The following is a 15381-nucleotide window of genomic DNA, read 5'->3' on the forward strand; positions in this document are numbered from 1 at the left end:
TTGGTGTTTTCTGTCCTTTCTTTCCTAATTTATGGAGCTTCCAGTGGCTGCTTTTGTGAAAGCCACATGCGTAACCGTTTGAATTTTATTTGTACAAGCTGAAGAAAACGTATCTAATGTATTAATTCTTGTAATTTCCTGATCTTTCTTTCTTTGGTTCTTAGCGATAACATTTAAATTCTTAACTGTGTGACTTTCCTCAAAAGCTGCCATTGGGATCTCATTCGGACGCCGAGTGTTGTATATGAAATACAAAATTAGCATTATTTCTCCTGGTAGAGCGACAACATGGCACATACGACACGCATGTTTTGCTTCTCTCTCTTGCCGCCAGAGTAGGCGGTGCATTTGATAGCTTGACAATTGAAGAACGCTTTCCGTTGGTCCTATGTACTGTTTTTGGAGGGAAAAAATATCGCAGAAACGCAAAAATGATACGAACATCTAAGTATTCTACTGCTCTTGCTTTAACGCGTTATTTTTTGTAATGCATGTTAATTTATCTTGTCAAAAGCCTTGGGGATAAAAATGCGGTTAATTATTTCGCTCTTCTATTGTGTGGGGGGAAAATGGAAACCTTTTGTTTTATCCTGTGTCGTATGCAACACTATGAAACCAGCCATTACAAAATATGATTATCTATAATCTAGAAATATCTCATGTTTTCAATCTCTTCACTTGGGTTTATGAACGCATGTGACTGTGTTCTAGGTATTGGATATTGTTGCACTGCATAGATGTCTTAAGTGTGTAATACACATAGGCGTACGTAGGAGTGGCGGCAAGGGGGACAGACCACTACCAGAACATCGTTTCTCAGTTTGTATTGGTCGATTTCCAATGTGTTCTATATGACACACATGATTGTCACTACTCTGTGCAAAACAAAAAAAAAAAAAAAAAAAAGTAATTTCTCTTGCTCTTTGCATGTATGGAACGAAAGCTTTACGAAAATATGAAATTTACAAGACAAAATTATTTTTTTCTACTAGCGACACTCAAGAGGTTATACTTCAGTAAAGCTCATCTGGACTACCTTTTATTTATAATACTTTTACTAGAAAGGAAAAAGATCAGTGTTTGAAAGCTGGATATCTGTTCAACAAAACGAGACTACAATCATGAGAACCGATTAACGAAGTGTCAAGTTACAGCACGAAAAGTGAGTGTATCTGGTGCAGGGTTTCCTTTTTTCTTTAATAATAGTTTAAATCGTGTGAACTTCATGGTCACGTTTCCACATATCAAGCCATCTCCATTAGTTTCACCTCCTTTACAACTTTTAATCAAGGTGTACCATGTTCAATTCTCGGTCGAACTTACAAGCCTTTCAAATGTAAACCAAGTAGTGGTTCGGATGTCACTTTAAACGAGTCTTCTTGATAACCTCAGTATTACATAAGGATGTTAAGCCTAAACGGACGAAATGAAACCAAACTATATTTCTACTTGCCTGAATGCCTGTTGTTTTATAAAGAAGCCAAGGTTGCTTAAATATATTGATAGAAATTGGCAAAATTTATCGACTACCTACGTAGCTTCCAAGATTAGCTTGGATTGGACATCCAGTTTTAATTTTATTGAATAATATCTGCATACTAAATTTGTATTTAGCGTGCTGATTATGATACGTTGACCATAAAATTTTACATGGAAGGCAATAACAGGATTTTCCCGGTGGCTAAGGTGGGAGTTTCCCTATTTAAGAAATTTACTGAACGGACCACTCAACCTGATAATGAAACGGGACAGTCCCGATTTCCGAATAAATGAATATGCTATTGGTGTTGGAGTGAAGTGGGTGGAACTTCCATTCTGCTCTTCCAAGTCCAAATGGAGGATAATTTCTCTCGGATGTAAGCCGAGAAGCGGTTTGGATTCCGCTTTAAGCTTATGTGACTCTTTCCAGCATAACCCCGTTGTTGCATAATAACATTAAGGCGAAACAAACTCATTTCTGTCCATATGTAATATAAATACATACAGCAAATTATTAAACAACAACAACAACAAAAAAAAAAAAAAAAACTGATTTAAACCAAAACTACCGGGTTTAAATTAAAAAAAAAAAATAACTTTATGCCAACCCTGATCCTGTTTCAGCTCGTCACAAAAACACCATGGACCAAAGAGCCAATATTAAATTTTGTTTCAAGCTACGTAAAACATTTACACAAACATTGGAAATGATGAAACAAGTGTGTGGTGATGAGTGATTATCTCGTACTTGTGTTCAAGTGGTATACGACGACGGTCGTGAGTCGTTGGAAGACGACCCAAAACCAGGCAGACCGAAAAACAAAAATAGCGATGAGTTCGTGGAACAAGTGCGTGAAATGATCGTCCACGATGCGAATTAGACTGTGAGATGGATGGCGGAGGAATTAAATGCGATAAAAGACATAATTCGCGAAATTTTGATAAAGAAACGGAAAGTCTGTGCTCGATTTGTTCCCCACACCTTAACCGACGACCAAAAACTTACAAGGACCTGATTAAAACAGTCAGACGGAACAGAACATTCTTGAAATTGATTGTAACTGGTGATGTGACTTGGTGCTTCAAATATGACCGGCAAATAAAATGCCCAAGTACTAGGTGCAAGTCTCCAGGTTCTCTGAAAGTGAAAAAAATTGTGTTCTCAAAAGTCATGTGAGAAGACAATATTGAGTTATAAGTCCCGAGTTTCGAGCGCCAGGCAGTTGGGTCTTTATTGCACGACAATGCACCATGTCACACAACCTTTCATGACTTTTTTGCTAAAAAAAACAAATCCGTGTGCTTCCATATCCTCCGTATTCACCTGTTTTATCGCCGTGTGACTATTTCGTATTCCCAAAATTAAAATTGGCCATGAACGGAACATTGTATGGCAATTTTTCACACGTCCAGTCTGCAGTAACCAGAGTCATTGAGGCTATTCCGAAACATTACATTAAAAAACTCGATGCTAGCATTGGTTGAACGTGCCCAGCGGTGATTGATGCGGAAGAGATGTACTGTATTTTGAATAAAAAGAACTACAGTTGGTAAAATACCTAATTCGTTGTTTAATTTAAAACCCGTTATTTTTCTGACATTACGTATATAAGGATATAATACATTAAATTTTCATCCAAGAGGAAATAATTGGTCAAAAACCTTAACGTTTTTCTTTTTTCATAAAAGGGAACAAGCCGTACCAACCAACTTTACGGAAATAAACATTCGACTCCTGGTGAACATTTATCATATATTGTTTTTTCACAATTCCCAAATTTAAGGGGTTGGCCAATGTACCCCTCACATTTTTTAAGGTAACTGGATTAATGTATTTGTCCTACGAAAATAGAATTAATTCTGTACTCAACCATATAGTCATACGTTAGGTCAATAACCTATCACAAGGTAATATGAATATTTTGGCAATTTTTTACTCATAAGAGGGGATAACTACGACCACCGAAATTTATAAAGTAATATTTGGCTCCTAGAAAGCGTTTACAAACTTTGTTTTTTGACAATTCCCAAATTTTGAGAAGTGGACAGTAGTATACTCATGTCCTATGAAGAGAGAATTGACTCTCCTGTACTCTATCATATAATGATATAACGTGTTACAGATTCATCAAAGAATTAGACCAATGACCGAACACGTGGCGATACTAATATTTGGCTTTTTTTAAAATTACCTACAGAAGGGGATAAGCAGGACCATCCAAATTTACAGTTGTGTATTCGATTTCTAGAGAACATTTAAGAAATTTTATTTTTTGGCATTTCCTAAATTTAAAGATGGTTGTGGGTGTGGTTCTGTCTACCCCTAGGTCATTAGACATAGGCCACCCAAAATTCTTGCTGAATCGGTGATATATATATATATATATATATATATATATATATATATATATATATATATATATATATATATATATATATATATATATATATATATATATATATACATAATATGCCGACCCCTACTATTGTAGATCACCATTCAGGTTTTATCCAAAGTTTAATACACCCATTGAGGATTGAATCTGTTAACACACGCACACAAAGCATTAGCAGCAAAGGGGTACGTAACCTACGATAATTTCCCAGTCAAGAATGAAGTGAAAATATAAAAATAGCAAACAACAAGCTGTGATACTATTTTCAATTTCACACAATTTATTTCGAGAATATCAAGACCGAGCCGACGTCGTGACCTGGTTTTCGAGACTACGATCTATAGATCGAGACGAGAGCGAAATAGTCGTCAAAAACTTGAGACCCGTGAATAGGTAATGGGGGACATTTTTATTTTTGAAATTTAATCTGTATGCCCTTCAGAAGGAAATTTAGAGGGGGAGCCCCCTTTTTTTTTTTAATGGTGGCTTTTGGACGCCATTTCGGGAAATGGCGGCCATATTAAAGTAATTGATATAACGTGAAAACAAGCAGACAGAGAAATATTTTCAAAGAAAAAAAAATGTTTGAAAAAGTAATTAAAATTGTTGTTTCTTTCCTAAATGGTCTGGTCTTTTATCCACCTGTGTACGAATCTGTTACCAACGTTATATATATATATATATATATATATATATATATATATATATATAATATAATATAATGGACGCCATATTAGTTATAGCTACAACTTATAAACGGAAAGAGGCACGAAAATGTTTTCAAAGAAAAAAAGTTTAAATAAAGAAACTAAAATTGTTTCTGTGCTAATTGCTATTTTATCCACCTCCATACGAATCAGTGTTGCTACCAACTTTTTTTCTTCATCTGGGGATTTTACTATATTACAACTCTCGACTAATAATTGTTATTTTTTTGTTTTATTTTTTTGTTCAGTTTTATTGACTTGTTTACTAATTTTAGGATTTCTCGTTTTACAGGACAAGTGAGAGTGAATGTCAAGTAGTAGTTGACCTATAGAAACGGATCAACAGACCTCTCATAGAACCAGACGAAAAGTGTTAGTAAGAGGCTCAAAGCCTAAAAAGAAAAACCTGAGACATGATTAAGCTTGCATTGTTTGTGAGAGTTCCTCTACATATAAACAAAATCCTCGACAACAACCGAATGAAGAAACATGGACAAAACTGAAAGAAACAGCGGCAGAGTGGGAAAACATTGGATCGTCATGTGTAAAGGTTCATGAACATTTTGAAAATGGAAGTTTCCCTCGTAGAATTCACAAGATATGCACATTAAACCTCACAGGCGAAAGACTAGAAACTGCGAAGAAACAAAAGTCTACAGTTGCAAAAGAAGATTCCTCTATAATCCAACAACCTGAAGAAGAACGTATCAACAAAAGAAGTAATCGCGCTTTGTTCTACTGAAAACACTGGTATATTTTGTTTGGAGGCACTGATAGGTAAGAAGGCTAGAAATAAGGATAAGAGTAGAGAAAAAGTTCCATATCACAGAACAGAGAATGAGAGTGCATGGAATACCTTTTCAAAAGCAGTAGAATTTGTTGAAGACCAAAACACAAAGGATCGTCTGCAAGCATTAGTGACATTTTGTAACAATAAAGGGGGATATCTAAAGCAGCTGCATTAGACATTGGATACCACATAAGACAACTGGAAAGTTTATTGTCGGTCTGTATACAATGTTCGAGCAACCGACAGAAAATCAGAACGAATCAGAGAAAGGCAGAAATGGGTTTGTAAGATGAGAAAGGAGTCTTTCTCTCAACTTTGTAGTTCTGTTACTGAATACATGTATATAAAGTAGGAAGTTTATACCCTGAGAGATCTACTGTCTGAGTATGAACAATTACAGCGGGAGTTAATGCTTACTGTTGCTGAAATAAGAGAGACGTGCGATGACAGATCTGCCCTTCATGCTTTACGTGTCAATCTTGAAGCACTTTGGAGAGGAAATTGGATTTCAGTCAAGATACCGAAGAAATGAGTCATCAATAGTGTTCTTTAAAAACACATGGAGGATCGTATGTAGAAAGTGCCATAAATAGCTGGGGTACCGACAGCCTAAACTTGATTGAAAATACTGCGAAAATAATCAATGATAAGCACAAGAGCCACACTGCAATGAGTTGGTCTTTGTAGCATTGCTGGCTAATCCGGAAGCAGTAAATAGAGAAAGCAGAGCTGTAGTTGCTGATAAACTTGAACCTGTGGTTCGTTTTCTGAGCCAAACAATTATGTACCTCGTACCTAACAAACGACATCCATGGCTGTGCATGACGTTACTGAAAGCAAAGGAATCCTTCAAAGGCATAAAAAATTTTGGCATTTGAAGAATTTAAGCAAGCAGAGATTTCAAAACAATTATCTGATGAAGGATTACTGTGTCCATTCCAAATTGTATCGGGAGTACCAGCTACTGTGGTTATCAACAATGACGATTTTAGAGAAGATGGTTTAACAGGTTCGGAAACAAGTAATTTCACAAACGTTATAATGGCTCAACCTATAGCACTCCGCTCTTCGAGGGGAACGTCTGAATATTCCAAACAAGGATGAGAAGAAAGGATTCAACACGCGTATCTCTAACAGAAACTGGAAGGAGACATCAACACCAATTCAACCACAGCCTGAGAAGATAAACAACAAACAAGAAGTCAAATCATATCGGGTCACTGCTCATGCACTTATTCGTAAATTATCTGATATACATGTGGTTTTATTTACGGGATTTCATAGTTCCCTTGATAGCAATATTGATAAATGGGAGACTTTTAACGCCAAGTGTTATCCTCAACCACCCACGGAAGAAGCTGTAAATGATGTGCTAGATTGGTGTCAAAAAGTTGCAGATGTGAAGGACATGTCATTTATCCAGTTAGTTTCAGACCAAGCAATATACAGGATCATCGAAAAGTTTCTATTTACACAACCTTGTAAATGGACCAAAGTTGTTACCGTATTAGGTTCCATACTGACAAGGGAACCTTCCGAAAATGATAGTTGCAGTGAAAGATGTGGCCTATGCCAAATGAAAGAGCTGTAACAGAGATGAGCATTCCCAAAAAATTAGCTGCCCATAGCAATAGGTTCAAGAAATATAAGGGGTGGAAGTTCGGGAATTAGCAAGGTTGGACAAGGGGGAAGTGCAAATTCCGCAAAAAAGGTGGGCACGGCAAAATACAATGCTGACAGGTGATGTATAGAAAGAGACTTGCCACAATAGGGAACAAATGAAGGCAACCAGTGGGGTTAACAGTGTTGCCAACTGCAATGAAAAGAACATGTTTTGCAAAGAGCATTATAGGAAGTGAGTGCAATATTCAGTGTCAACCTGTCATGTAGAACGTAAGATATGGCGTGTATAATCAGTGGTACAATCTAAGAAAAGAGAATAGAAAAAACAAAAGTACGGAAAAGACGAAGTTTGCGATAATGCGCCACATTTGATCACGAGCTGTGCATATTAGAATGCACAAAACAAGAAAGCACCAACTATGCAGGAAACCGACGTATCTAGAGTCGAAAAGAAAAACGAGTTCCAAAGTTGGCAACACTGGCCATGAACATGCAGGCAAGTCCAATATAGTTAGGCCACTCGCTTCACAAAAACAAAATTCCGGCAACAGGCATCACTCGGAATGCATCAATGCTAGAGTGATTAAAGCAATGTCAAGTCGGGGAACATGAAATTGTTGGGTTGAGCCAACAACCGATAATAGAAGTAGTGAACATTATGTTATGGTTGGGTCGTATGTGGGAATATACAGGGTGTCCCACCAAACTTTGTGACCTGAAAGATTTGCGAAACGAACAAACATGCGACGGATCCAGTTGTGCAGGAATGTACCAATGTCAGGAGGTGATAAAAGTCTGTGAGAAGCAAGTGGCCCAGGATCCCCATCATAGGGCCCCAGGAGCCAACTTCAAACTTTCAAATGGCAACAGGGACCGAGTGGTACCTCTCTCGATAGATCATGGAATGTGCAACAACACCTATAGGAAACATTTGCTATATGAAGCATGTTTTTCAAAATGGCCGCCACAAATATATGTTGTGTCTTAACATGGCATCGAACATTGTGATCTCAAATTGTTATGAAGAGAAAAGAGATGTTGCAAATCCAATTGCACAATAATGTACTCATGTCGAGGGCCAAGAAAACTGTAAGGAACAAGTCCCCCAGGGCCCCCATCATAAGGGTCGAGAGTCAACTGCAACATTTCAAATGGGAACAGGGAGCGGATGATATTTCTCTGGATAGATACAACATCGCCTATAAGAAACATTTGCTATATGAAGCACGGGTTTCAAAATGGCCGCCAAAAATGCACGTTGTTCTTGTCACCAAGCAGATATTTTTGGCGGCCATTTTGAAATCCCATATAGTAAATATTTCTGATATGCGTTGTTGCATATTCCAAGATTTATCGAAAGAAATATAACTCGACCGATGGTGCTATTTGAAATTTTGAAGTTGGCCTCTTGTACCCTATGATGGAGGACTTGAGGGCACTTGCGTCTCACAGAGGTTTGTCGCCCGCTGACATGGATTCATTCCTGCACAACTGGATGTGTCACATTTTTCACTTTGAAATTATTTTAGTCGGAGAATTAGGTGGGACACTGGATATATCATATAGGCGGTGATAGTACTGCAGACAGCAACACACAGCAGATCAAGCCTTTGATTATGTTTGTTTTCTACATGTGTGGATGTGTGATAGAAAGACCATCAAAGGTTCCGACACCTCTAGAGTACTGTTTCGAGACATTCACAGGCGATCATTGTACCATGTGTGACGGATTGGCAGTATTCCGCTGTGCTCACTGCAAAGGTATCTTCTGTTTGGATCATTGTCTCATCGAACAATTGCACGTACAATGTGGACGAGCATGTACAAATGATGCGAAGGCTAATGCCTGTTCCCAAAATTTTCTTTTTGTGAAGCGAGTGGCCTAACTATATTAGACTTGCCTGCATGTTCATGCCCAGTGTTGCCAACTTTGGAACTCGTTTTTCTTTTCGACTCTAGGTACATCGGTTTCCTGCATAGTTGGTGCTTTCTTGTTTTGTGCATTCTAATATGCACAGCTCGTGATCAAATGTGGCGCATTATGGCCAACTTCGTCTTTTCCGTATTTTTCGTACTTCTGTTTCTTCATTTTCTTTTGTTAGATTGTACCACTGATTATACACGCCATATTTTATGTTCTACATGACAGGTTGACACTGAATATTGTACTCATTTCATATAGTGTTCTTTGCAAAACATGTACTTTACATTGCAGTTGGCAACACTGTTAACCCCACTGGTGGCCTTCATTTGTTCCTTACTGTGGCAAGTCTCTTTCTATACATCACTTGTCAGCATTGTATTTTGCCATGCCCCCCCCTTCCTTTCTTGCGGAATTTGCACTTCCCCCTTGTCCAACCTTGCTGTTTCCCGAACTTCCACCCCTTATATTTTTTTGAACCTATTGCTATGGGCAGCTAATTTTTTGGGAATGCTTATCTCTGTTACAGCTCTTTCGATTGGCATAGGCCACATCTTTCACTGCAACTATCATTTTCGGAAGGTTCCCTTGTGAGATGTCATATTTGAATGCATTGGGGAAAAGGTATGCCGGAAGTGGGATTGAAGAACTGGTTGTAGCATCCGGTCTCTCAGCTCTAGGAAGTATACAAAAGGCAATGACTGGGAACATTACAACAGAGCTATGAGCTTCATAAATTAACAGCAGAAGCCTTGTTGCAAATGCTGTTAGAAAGAGTAATTAAAGAAGACAACAGCATTCTAAACGATGTCAGGCAAATTTTGGAACTGAAATCAGAACAAGAACATGAAAACGTTGTTCAATCTGAATCATTTAAGACGTTCGTGGACAAGTTATTGAAGAAAGAATTAGAAAGTGATTCTAATATGGCTAAGTTTTGGCTGTCCTACATTCACGATGTTGAAATTCTCCTCCAACATTATCACTGCATTAGAAGCGGAGCTAGTTTTTCTGAATACCTATAAAGTCACAATATGCTCCCATTATTGGCAGCATATCGAAATATAAATTACGTCCGATTTCTTTCTCTTTACTATTGGAAGATGTTGACACTACCAAAAGATTGAAAAGCTAATATGGCCAGCATTTGTTTAATCTCATTAAGTGGAAAAAGCTACAGCAAACTTGCTCCGGATCAAGTTATCGAAATGACGATGAATAAACAATCAAAAAACAGGAAAAGCGGTGGTTGGATAACCTTTACGAAGAACCACACAGTGGTAGAAATAAACATTCTCAGTAGGCCAGCAGTAAAGCATTTACGAGAACAGTTGCTGAGAACTACTCAACTACAAAGAAATTATCACTATCCTTCTGAAATTGGTCAAGAAAACGAAAAGATCTCGACGTAATTGAGAGGTTAGAAAGAGCACTGAAAGAATGGGACTCAAATCCATGGGATCTTGACCAGCCCCAACTTCGTTCTCTTAGTGCAGGCAAGCCTGCCTCTCCTGAAACAATAAAAAGCGTCCATGAAGCTCATATGCACGGAAACGCGATTGTAGAATTTCTAGAATGACTTTCAACAGGAAACAAGTCGCATTTCTAAATTAAAATATATCACATTCAAATCAGATGAAGCGAAATCTGTAAACAGGAAGCAAGAGAAACGCCAAGTACAAGATCATCAGGCCATGAAATAAATCACTGAGGTTCTTACTGAAGGAGAAACACCACATATGACTCTACGAAGAATTTTGGATTATAGAAGTCACACCACTACCTCTATCTTTGTTTACAACTGATGGTGAATTTCACAAGCCAATTAAGTCAGAGTTCCTTTCAATATTAAATCTTGAGGCACAGCCTTGTCCTCCAGCTTACGAAGTTCTTGTTGATGTGGGTATGATTTGGAACAAAGTGCCTCCTGCTAATACTTGGTCGGAATATGCAATCAGAATCTTCGATTACATTAAGTCACGCCATCCAGAAGCCAAAGGGCTTCATCTCATAAACGATGTTGCATGACAACAGTCCAAAGCAATATGAACAAAGACGAGCTCGTCATCATGGTTTGGCTCCAAACAATGTGGTAACCACTCTATGCCCTCAGGAGTTCAGTGGCGACAGTTTCTTTCCAAAGCTGAAAATAAAGAAAGACCGAGTTTTCTTTCCCAATGAATGGCGTGATTATGATTTCCATGTGATATGATACCTTACAAAGAATAAAAGTTGCATTAACATTAAAACTGGTGTGCTAGAGCAACATTTCAAGGCACGTTTACTTACGGAAGCTGACAGTAGAGCCTTCTATCACGCGGCACAATAGACACTGATCCAAATCTTGTTTTCGACTTCAAGATACGGATGCATGGGTTCTGAGTTCATACATAAGTTTCTTAACAGACCAAAGGATGTATATGTATAAAAGGAGCCACCAAGCTTTTTCGAATGCCGCAAGTTCATTTCAAATAAAGAAATTGCATCTGCAGCCGTTGGTGTGTATACATTTACGGGGTTAGATACTGTGGAAGGATTCTTTTGATGTGGTAAAGTGAAGCCAATGAAAACTATTCTCAAGGTACAGAATAAACCTTTTTTGCAAACAATGGCAGAGTTAGGACAACATGAAGAAAATGTTCTGAGTGACAAGACTATATGAAAAACTCGAACTTTTTATCATCAGGGTAATCTATGATGATCCAGTAAGCAATGAGCTGCGTTATGCTCGGGCTAGGAAATGGCGACTGAAGAATTGCTGTGATTCTGCGAAATTACCACCAGATGATGACTCATTCAAACAACCTTGCTTAAGAGTTTACAAGCATTTGATTTCAAAAATGTAAGAATAGGGAGAAAATTAAAAGCAACTGATCATGGTTGGAAATTTGAAGAAAGCATGCTTGTCCCAATCACTCACACGAGAGAAGAATTACCCAATATACCGTTTCAGGTTCCCGAAGACAAGGATGAAGATGAGTCAGAGGAGATAGAAGTTGATGGCAACTCAGAAAAAGGAGATGAAACCGGTGAAGAAGAGACAGATGATGAATTTTCATTGTAATTTTGTTAGAAGCTGCTTCTGGTAGAATTATTGGGCCTTATTCAGAGTCGTTTTGAAGCACGATTAGTGCAATACTAAAGAGTTGACTAACATAAGTCTCCTGCAGTAGTCAGTGTTTTAGTATGACGCTAATCATACCTCGAAACGTCTCTGCATAAGGCGGATTGTTTTTATCTCGTATTTACGTCCAAAAGTATGTTAGACGTTTATATTATTTTATTCCATTAACTTCTAATAAAATTTAAGAACAAAATTAAGGAGAACAAGCAAGGTTATCCACCAAAGTAAGCATCCTTATAAACTGAAATCGCAAAAAAAGGAATGTTTAAAAAATGAAATAAATTATAAAAAAACAAGTTTATTATTGAAGTTATATGCTACATGAAAATGATATAATTAATAAAAGTGCATATAGTGGTAGATTCAAAATTCACTGATATCATTTCTTAGAAAATATCAACAAAAATAAGGTAAATTTAAAGAAAAAACTGCAGTTCGACAGGAAAATTTGTATGAGATTTATTAATTAAAATGAAAAAAGATAAAATAGTAGCAATTTTTTTTTCAAATGGCCGATAAAATTCAGGAAACAAAAGTTTCTAGGTTGTTTACCATCAACCAATAGAGTTTTTAATTTTAGTAATAAACTGAAGAAAGCTCTTTCCATTTACGTACGGGTCCAGTTTCTGAATGGACTAACAGAATTTCCAAGTAGCAGCCATTTTTCCAAGATGGCGACCAGAATTCAGCAATAATTATCCACGGGCCTCTAGTTTCTGACCGGACTAAAAATGCAATTTTCGACTCTAGACAAGACAGTTATTTGTCAACCGAGACGAGACTGCATTAAGTATCATCTTGATACCATCCCTAAGACGACTACTCCATGTGAGCCAAGGTCACAACTTTTTATGTTGATACATTTTATATGGCATTTCTTTCATGGCAACTTAGAATGCGCTTCAATACATTTGAGATCGCATTAAAACCCATATCTAATAGCTGTATGGTGGCAGTAGATCTCTTACTTCTAGTTTTTGTGTAATATATATATATAGTAGGATATTATAACCGCCACCAGGTTATAGGAGTATTTTTTGTGGACGCTCTGTATATTTCGTAAAGACAGTGATTATTTTTTCGATTTATACTTTATTGTGCGACGCAAATAAGTTCTTTCTTCGGTGAGAATTGCTTCCTTCCCACGCAATTGGACAAAGAAGTCTCTCATTGTTTTTTCATATATTTATATTTAAAACATTGCTTTTTGATGAGAACATTTCAGTGAGTGACGAACCTTTTTCAGTTATATTTTGCAGTTATTTGGAACTGAATTGAGTGCTTTCTTCAATCATTTATGGAAATACTAGCTGAGCATGTGTTCGAGTGGCCGAATGGCACCAGCCTCATTGCTTTTGCAGTTCCTTATCTGTATTTTCACACGCCCGAGTTATCACAATGTCTTGTGCATCATGGCCAGTGGACTAAAATTAACATAAATGCTTTTCCGTATTCTGTTTGCATGTGCATGCAGGTGATTTAACTGAGTGGTTTTTAGAATGAACTGCCAAGACTCTTCAGCCAACCATTGCAGTTCGTATCTCGAATCTTTGCGCTCGAAGAGTTTGACTCCGGAATTGTGTGCAGCCACCACGCACGTTGCGTCGGGAATTAAGTATGATTGTGTGTTAAGGAGCACAAGCTATTAGCCGGCGAAGGACGTTTTCTTACGGCTAGCCCCAACTAGTGAAGTCCCAGGTTCACATACCTTGTGCCTGCATGTAAGTTATAAACGCGCCCTCTAACATTAGCATTCCACTTTGGACACTTATTTTGCTGAAGACTCATCTCAATTCTTCAGGATTGTTTGGAGCAGCAACTAGATTGCTACGTGGGATTATCCCGGCAACTTTTCCTCCAGTGCTAATCCCCAAGTGCGTCAATGGTGTGAGAAAAGTATTTATAGTGTAATCTCAGTCATAATCTCTCTCTCTCTCTCTCTCTCTATATATATATATATATATATATATATATATATATAATCAAAGTTATAAAAAGGGCTACAGTGCATTAAAAAGGCAACGTGTGATTTTAGTAATGAAGATTATTATACATATTCTGTGTTAAATGTTGTGTTCATTTCTCTTTGTTATTATTATTATTATTATTTTTTTTTTATAATAGTATTCTAATAAATAAGTATAGTGGTATTTAATCCAGTGTATTTCCGTTGTTTGTGTGCGTTATGGTCTGGATGACCGTCTGATCGTCCGTGAGGTTTTCGGGACGAGACACCCAAACCTCTCGGCGCCTAATGCTCCTCTCATCATTGAGACCGACGAGCGATTTTGAAACAATTGGTAATCCTTTCTTGGAGAGGTCCTTCAACGTCCTACCCAGGTAAGTTCAGGTCTCCAGAAGAATACTTATTGGTAGTCCGAACAGCGACCCGATAACCTCTGGTCGATTACAATATGTTCCCTCATACCTACATTCTATTGTCCAGTCCATGAATTAAAAGGAGACACTTTTGTGTTTTCCAGTGACACAGGAATTCATGAAAAAACACCCCAAGAGTTAACTACCTTTTACGGAAATCTTAATGCAAAAAGATTTATGCTGTACGTAGCATTGTTACTAATAAGCGACGACGCGAGAGGAAAATGTGTGGGGCTTAAGGTTGTCCAAGAAACGAGAAATAAATCATTCATGACATTGTTTTATTTATTTATTTTTTTTTTCGAGACAACATAGTCTCAACTCATGTTCCATAGGTGTTAAGGGAATAAAATATCGTGTTAATGTTTTTATAATTGCTCGATTCATTGTACGAAAGCTTTCTGTTCATTGATTTAGAAGAACCAGTTCTGTAGGAAGACTTGGAGCAAAGAGGTTCATACAGTAAGAATAATAACTTTTTTTTTTAGTTTAACGTGGCAGATTATGGACCAAGGCTAATGGAAATAGTGATGAGATGGGTGTTAATGATGAAGTAACGAAAGTAGGAGGAAATGGAAGAACCCCGAGAAGACCCACGCATACAATGTGTGTGCACCATCAAGCCGATTTGACGCAAGCTGGGATCGAACCAGGTAATGATGATTTCAGACGATTTTTCCCGGCGGAAGGATTTCAATACGCACAGGTTTAAAGTAGTACTGCGAAAATACTGGTAACCTCTTATTGAATACGATCGGAGATTCGTCCGGTGGGTAATTTCGTAGTTTCCTGGGTAATATTACCAGGTCCACCTCCTGAAAACATTACTGAAACCAGGGATCCGCATCAAAGGTGAGCACTCTAGCATTGAGTCATTCTGTATCCTTAAAATAGTAAATTGGGTTCTGATTTAAAAATAAATATGGCGAATATTTTTTTATAAATTCTTTATTTTATATATT

The sequence above is a fragment of the Thermobia domestica genome, chromosome 17 (genome assembly GCF_964235325.1).
Source record: "Thermobia domestica chromosome 17, izTheDome1.hap1.1, whole genome shotgun sequence".
NCBI classification, from domain to species: domain Eukaryota; kingdom Metazoa; phylum Arthropoda; class Insecta; order Zygentoma; family Lepismatidae; genus Thermobia; species Thermobia domestica.